The sequence below is a fragment of the Amborella trichopoda genome, chromosome 13 (assembly GCF_054954075.1).
Source record: "Amborella trichopoda isolate Santa Cruz 75 chromosome 13, AtrichopodaSantaCruz75HAP2 v2.0, whole genome shotgun sequence".
NCBI classification, from domain to species: domain Eukaryota; kingdom Viridiplantae; phylum Streptophyta; class Magnoliopsida; order Amborellales; family Amborellaceae; genus Amborella; species Amborella trichopoda.
This window is the reverse complement of record NC_142348.1, coordinates 47,931,381-47,937,380: the sequence shown is the minus strand read 5'-3', so window position 1 is coordinate 47,937,380 and position 6,000 is coordinate 47,931,381. Positions and strand designations below refer to the sequence as shown.

Here is a 6,000-nt window from a genome sequence, read left to right as displayed (position 1 = left end):
TTTTCACCTCACGCATTCAAAAATTTCTAACAATTTAAAAAATGAGTAAGAGCTCGTCATCCTCATTGAATTACCCACTAAAAAAATATTATGATTTTCAAGTCCATTTATAAGGAAAAACTTCATCAAAACTTTCAGTCGAGAAGATTGTTTTCATACTAGAAAATCATTATCTTAACCTCCTCCATGTACATGGATAGAAAAACTTTTGAAAATACTAGAAGTAGTGTATCTCGCGTAATGTAAATGGTGGAAGGGTGTGAAAGGACTTGTATGATCTAGCAGAAGTATATGTGAATGATTTCATGCAACGGTTGTATAGTAGTATAATACAATCATATGCAAAAACCATGTTAAAGACATTTGTTTGACATGAATTTTTAAATGTACACTCTTTTCATTTATTGGAAAAAACTTCATTTAATAATTCAATCAAGAAGGTTGTTTTCAAACAATAAAATCATTGTTTTAATCTGAATGTGCAAGGATGTTAAATGTTTTTTGAAAATACTGCAATTAGTGCATCTTGCAACACATTGGATATACGAGAAAGCCTCCCCTCCACATAATGTGCATGGCCAATGGTTTAGATTAAACATAGCCACATCCAATGGGCATAACAGAGTTTCGTATTCCATAATTTATTTTTATTTAAGAATAATATTTATTTAAAATTTTATTTATTGATGTATTTCTATGTGCTAAGTGTTTAAAACACCCTTAAATTATTTTAGAGTGTAATTTTGGTCATTTTTTGTTTAAAATATTTTTCATTTTTTTAATTAGGTGCTCCGTATAGAAATAAATTCATATCTAAATTCTCGACAAGTATCATTTATAAACAAAAATAAAAAATAAAATGTGAAACTCTTTTTGAGCCATTGGATGTATGTGGTTCAATCTCAACCATTGCAGCCCTATATAACAGCGAGGAGAGAGATGCATCTTGTGTACGTGAGAGAGAGATGCCTGTGTATAACCAGAAGATGAAACGATAAGGAGATTATAAGTAGAGCAAACATATCAACCTTAATGCAATATGATGACACAAACCATACTACATAAGACTTGAATAATAGCTGGGCGTTATCAGGTACGTAGTTTGTGGAACAAAAGCCACTTATTCGAACAAACATTAGAGATAGAGCTTAGTAGTAGAAAGACAGAAAGTAGTAGAAAGACAGAAAGGAAAGCAAGAGCAAGCAAGGGCACAAAGCATTGCAAATTTGTCACAATGAGAGTAGCTTATTTGGATTTTTGAAGTCTGCAACCTCAATCACAGGCTTGTCCAACTTTATGAAATTGCTGGTCCTCCTTGAGACAAAGTATTCATCCCATTTGTATTCACCATAATGTGCAGGATTTTTGTCTTCATCAACCAGCTCATCTAATGGTTTCACAATGGCATTCTAGGAAGGCACAACCCCAAGGATGGCTGAGAACCTCTCGACTTGAGAGTTCACCACAACTCAGTGGACTAAGCTATCATAAAGGTCGTTGCTCAATACCTGCGAAGGTCATAAAACATTATCACTCCCACAAAGAGATGTAAAGGAAAATAAATAAGCATACTACGTCTCCTTTATAGACCCTATCGTCTAGTTTTTCTTCTCTCTCTCCCTAGACCTGTATCGTCTTCGCTTTGACCCCTCTCTCTCTCTCTCTCTCAACATCTTGACATCTCTCTATGACAAAATGATATGTCGTTGCCAAAAGATTTCATGCTCCAGTGGGAGTATATTGTTTATTTACTCTCTCGAGTTAAACTCAATCTAAAAGCACTACTAGTACAAATCCAAATTTGGGGATGTAAGTCTCTTAGGTTAACCTCAATTAAAAAAATAAAAAAATAAAAAAAAAATCCAAATACCACTATTGGTGGCATTGAAAAAAGTAATGTTTGACAATGAAATATAAACTATCCAATTTTTTGAAGGTGAAATCAAGTTGTTAGAGAACTCGAAATTAATATCTTTTTTCTTTTGAAACAATTATCTAGTAATTATTAGATGGTTCTGAAAACTTCATATTATACAAAAAAAAAAAAAAAAGTCCTACCAAGCAGACAAAGTGTATAGGATATGCTCCTTTAAAAGCATGGTAAGCAAAAACCTGCACCTCAAAACTCATGGAAAGTTTCTAGCATCAGACAAGCTTCAAGTCAATCATCTCCACCTTGACCATTATGGCCATGAAAAAAAAATTATTTCAAACCCTAAAAATAGTTAATACAAAGTCTAAACCATCAATTTGTAAGTGCTCATAAATCTGTAAGATCTGCACTATTTTTGAGCTACAATTTTCATAATCGGTAGTGGAGCTTGGTTTACAGTAATCATAGAAATTTCCATTGTGCAAAGTTGGTGAGGCTTTCCCTGAAGGCCTTATAGAAACTGCATCCATACCTGAAGCACGTCACCGGCAACAATAATGCAAGAGTTGGGTATGGGCCTGAGCCTTAGCCACTGACCGTCCGATTTTCGTTGAGCCTCCAATCCAACGACCTCATCAGTGGTTAAAAGGGTGAATGCACTTGGATCTCTGTGAGCTCCTTTGCCTAAAACCAAGTCTGGGTTATTGCACGATGAGTAGTGATTAGTGCGAACATAGCTTAAGCTCTCTTCCAAAAAAGGGTGCAATCAATGAGATGGGAAACCCAAGCTGAGAGAAATGACTTCCATCAATTGAGACATCAACTTTAAGCACCCTTGGGCGAAGTCGTGGCATATTTTCCTGTGGGAGAGGGAATAAGTGATAGGGCTAGTGAGTGAAATTTCCTCTATCTTTTCTCTTTTTTGGGGACCAAAAACAAAGAAAACTCCCCCCCCCCCCCGCCCTCCCCCAAAAGAGGATGAGATCCGAGTCCTTGGAAAATAAAAAAGAGAGAAATCTCCTCTTTGGCTCTGAAGCTTTTGGTGATCTAGCAGTACAAGTGCACAATAAGCATTGACACCAAGAGGATATGGGAAAGAGAGAAGCACACTTAAAATGTTCTAGCTTACAAGAAAGCATAGACAACCTAGAGGGAGGGCGACAATGGAGTCGAAAATCTGAGAGAGAGGGAGAGAAAATGTGTTTAATTGCATTAAAGAAAGAGAGATAGAGGGGATGAGCATATGAGAGAGAGAGAGAGAGAGAGAGAGAGAGAGAGAGAGAGAGAGAGAGAGAGAGAGAGAGAGAGAGAGAGAGAGAGAGAGAGAGAGAGAGAGAGAGAGAGAGAGAGAGAGAGAGAGAGAGAATTCATTACTTGTAATCCTCTGGCTTTTCTGGCCACATGCTTTTTATAATCCTGGTCTCCTTGCAATCTGCATCCGGGTTCTCCGGTACCTCGAGCTCGTCTCTTTCTGCCATATAGTCAAAAACTTCACACCAATCTGTGATATTCTTGGTGAAGTCTTCATCATGGAAAAACCCCAAGGGTTCTTTACATATCTAGCCGCCTTCTTCTTCTCCTCATATGGCAAAGCTGAGAAACCAGCCATAGCCATCTTCAGATTAGACCAGAGATCAGGCGACACACCATGGTTAATTGCTACAAAGAAGCCCCACTCTTTGAAGGCATTGTGCACTTGCTTTGCAATGCTAGCCTTGGCCTCATCCGTGGAGGAATTATGGGGCAATTGAAGTGGAGCTAGGTCGATTATTGGGACATTTTCTAAGTATTTGATTGAACCTATGGATGGACGAGTCTCTACGGGTTGAATTCGAGATGGATCAATAGAGGGAGCCATTTTGTCTTGTTGCTCGGTCTCTTGATTCATAGCGAACCCGGCTCACCTCTTTATAGTCTCTCAGGCTCTCTTTTTACTACTTGGAAACGTAACACGTGGTACGGTTATGCGCCCTCGGGGTCGTTTTTAGTTACTTGGATGTGTAACACATGCTAGGGTAATGATTTGAACGGAATATACGGCGATCAAATTTAGGGCTGCCATTGGGTCGGGTTTGACCAAGACCTGCCCTAACAAAGCCAAAAATTTTTGGCATGCTGGAAACGGTCTAGCTCGGAAATCATATTTTGGGCGATGATATGGCTTGGACCAGAAATATTTTTCTTAAGTCTGGCCCTGGCCGCCATTGGCCTGAAAATAACTTTGGGTTGGGGTTAGGACAGGCCCAAATATAGGCCTTGCATTGGCCTGAAAATAACTATTGAGAGCAAACTTTTTTTCCTAAATGTGCTCATTCAGGAGCACAAACTTTTTTTCCTAAATGATATTGCCCATATATATATATATATATATAGATATATATGAGTGTGTGCGTCTGTTAAGGGTAAGATTTCTCTCTTGAAATTTTCCACTCACAAAAAAAAGTGATTTTCTATAAAAAACATTATATCAAAGTATTTTTTTTCCAAGAGTTCTCTTTAAGAGTATCAAACCCTAATATAATCTAGGGTAAATTATGGATACCTCATTCAAAAATGAATTTTATAGACAAGCTAAACCCCTATACTTTTAGTATCACACCCATGACCTAGTTATTGTTTTTTCTTGCTTTCAACCTCTTATAAAAAAGTCGTTGCCTACCCAATAAATCTCTCTCTCTCTACAAGACCTCTCTCCTCATTCTTTCTACCCTCTCTTTCTTTCTCTTTCTACCGGGTAGAGGGAAAAAGAGAGGGAGATGAGAGAGAGATTTAATGAGTAGGATAAAAGAAAAAAAATGGTAGTTCAGTGTAATAATCTTAAAAAAAAAAAAAAAAAAAAAAAAGAAAAGAAACTTTTAAATAAGTGATGGTTCGTATGAGCATGATGGTCCTTAGGGACCATCACTACTTTCAAAAGCTTTTATCTGGTTTAAGCTTTTGCTCTTGTCACATCCTTTAGTGGACGTGGGCTTTAAGTGTTTAAGTTGTAATATAACTGTTACACCTCATGTGTGAGGTGTAACTTAATAAAAGAATATAATAAGGTGTCGTAAGAATTTAAATAGGAGAAATGAGGACTCCCACCCTAGAAAATTTTGAGATCACTCTCTCTCTAGTCGAAACGCAGTGAGCTCTTTCTCTTTCTAGCCGAATTTTTATCGGAAGCTTCCTCTCAATATTTTAGATGAGTGACTTTAATATCTTGAAAAATAATCCGTTCCTTTCAAAAATGAAATGAAATAATTACTTCTGCTTATTATCATGAATTTTAGGCGCGATAAATTTTATGCGCAAGCGACCTCATTAATTTGAAAAATATTCTTTTTAATAAAAATTGTGATATTTTATCTATGTTAGAAATTTTAAATGCTGTAAATTTTTAGAAATAAATTTATTTATTTTTCTTGTCTATTGTTAGAAAATTTTAGATAATGTAAAATTATTAGAAATAAATTTCTGATGTTAGTAAAATTGTGAGATTTCTATCTACTATTTTTGAATATTTAGACATTGTAAATTTCATGTGCAAATGACTGCCTTATTATTTGAAAACTGATATTTTGCAATTCACTATAGCATTGTCTGTGAAATATTTATTTGCGAATTGACATCCCATAAAATGTGATGAATCCGTATTCTTGAATTTCTATAAGAGTTTTTCTATACATATTAGATTGGCAATTATGCTAGAATGTCTTTACGAACTTCTACCTTTTTTCATTTGAGCCCAAAATATTTGACTGGTTATTTTAGAAATGTTATTAAAAGTGATTGTTATTAATGGTTTCAGTGAAATTCATATTAATAATTTTAGTGATATGTTGAATACATGATATTGCTGCTTTCGAATGTTTAAGGAGATTTAGAAATACTTTAAGTATGCAAGTGGACTCATCCGGTTCGCCGGTGAGGTATAAGTGGACCTATTTGGGACACCGGCAGGGATTAAGTGGACTCATCCGGTACGCTGGTGAGGTATAAGTGGACCTGTATCTGAGACGTCGATAGAGATTAAGTGGACCCATCAGGACATTGATGGGGTATATTGGTGACCTACTTGGGATGCCAGTAGGGTATTTTGTGAAATCTTTTGAATTATGCATTGCCGTTAAAATGTTATACGCATT

At 36.1% G+C, this 6,000-nt stretch overlaps 1 long non-coding RNA gene across 1 annotated transcript; it reads right to left on the bottom strand.

The window, feature by feature from the left end:
• Nucleotides 1-1,068: 1,068 nt before the first annotated feature.
• Nucleotides 1,069-3,470, bottom strand: LOC148779289 (uncharacterized). The gene is made up of 3 exons (XR_016048335.1): nucleotides 3,248-3,470; nucleotides 2,406-2,733; nucleotides 1,069-1,508 (listed from the first exon to the last, which is right to left on the bottom strand). It is a non-coding gene; the product is annotated as an uncharacterized LOC148779289 (long non-coding RNA).
• Between the last annotated feature and the right edge of the window lie 2,530 nt (nucleotides 3,471-6,000).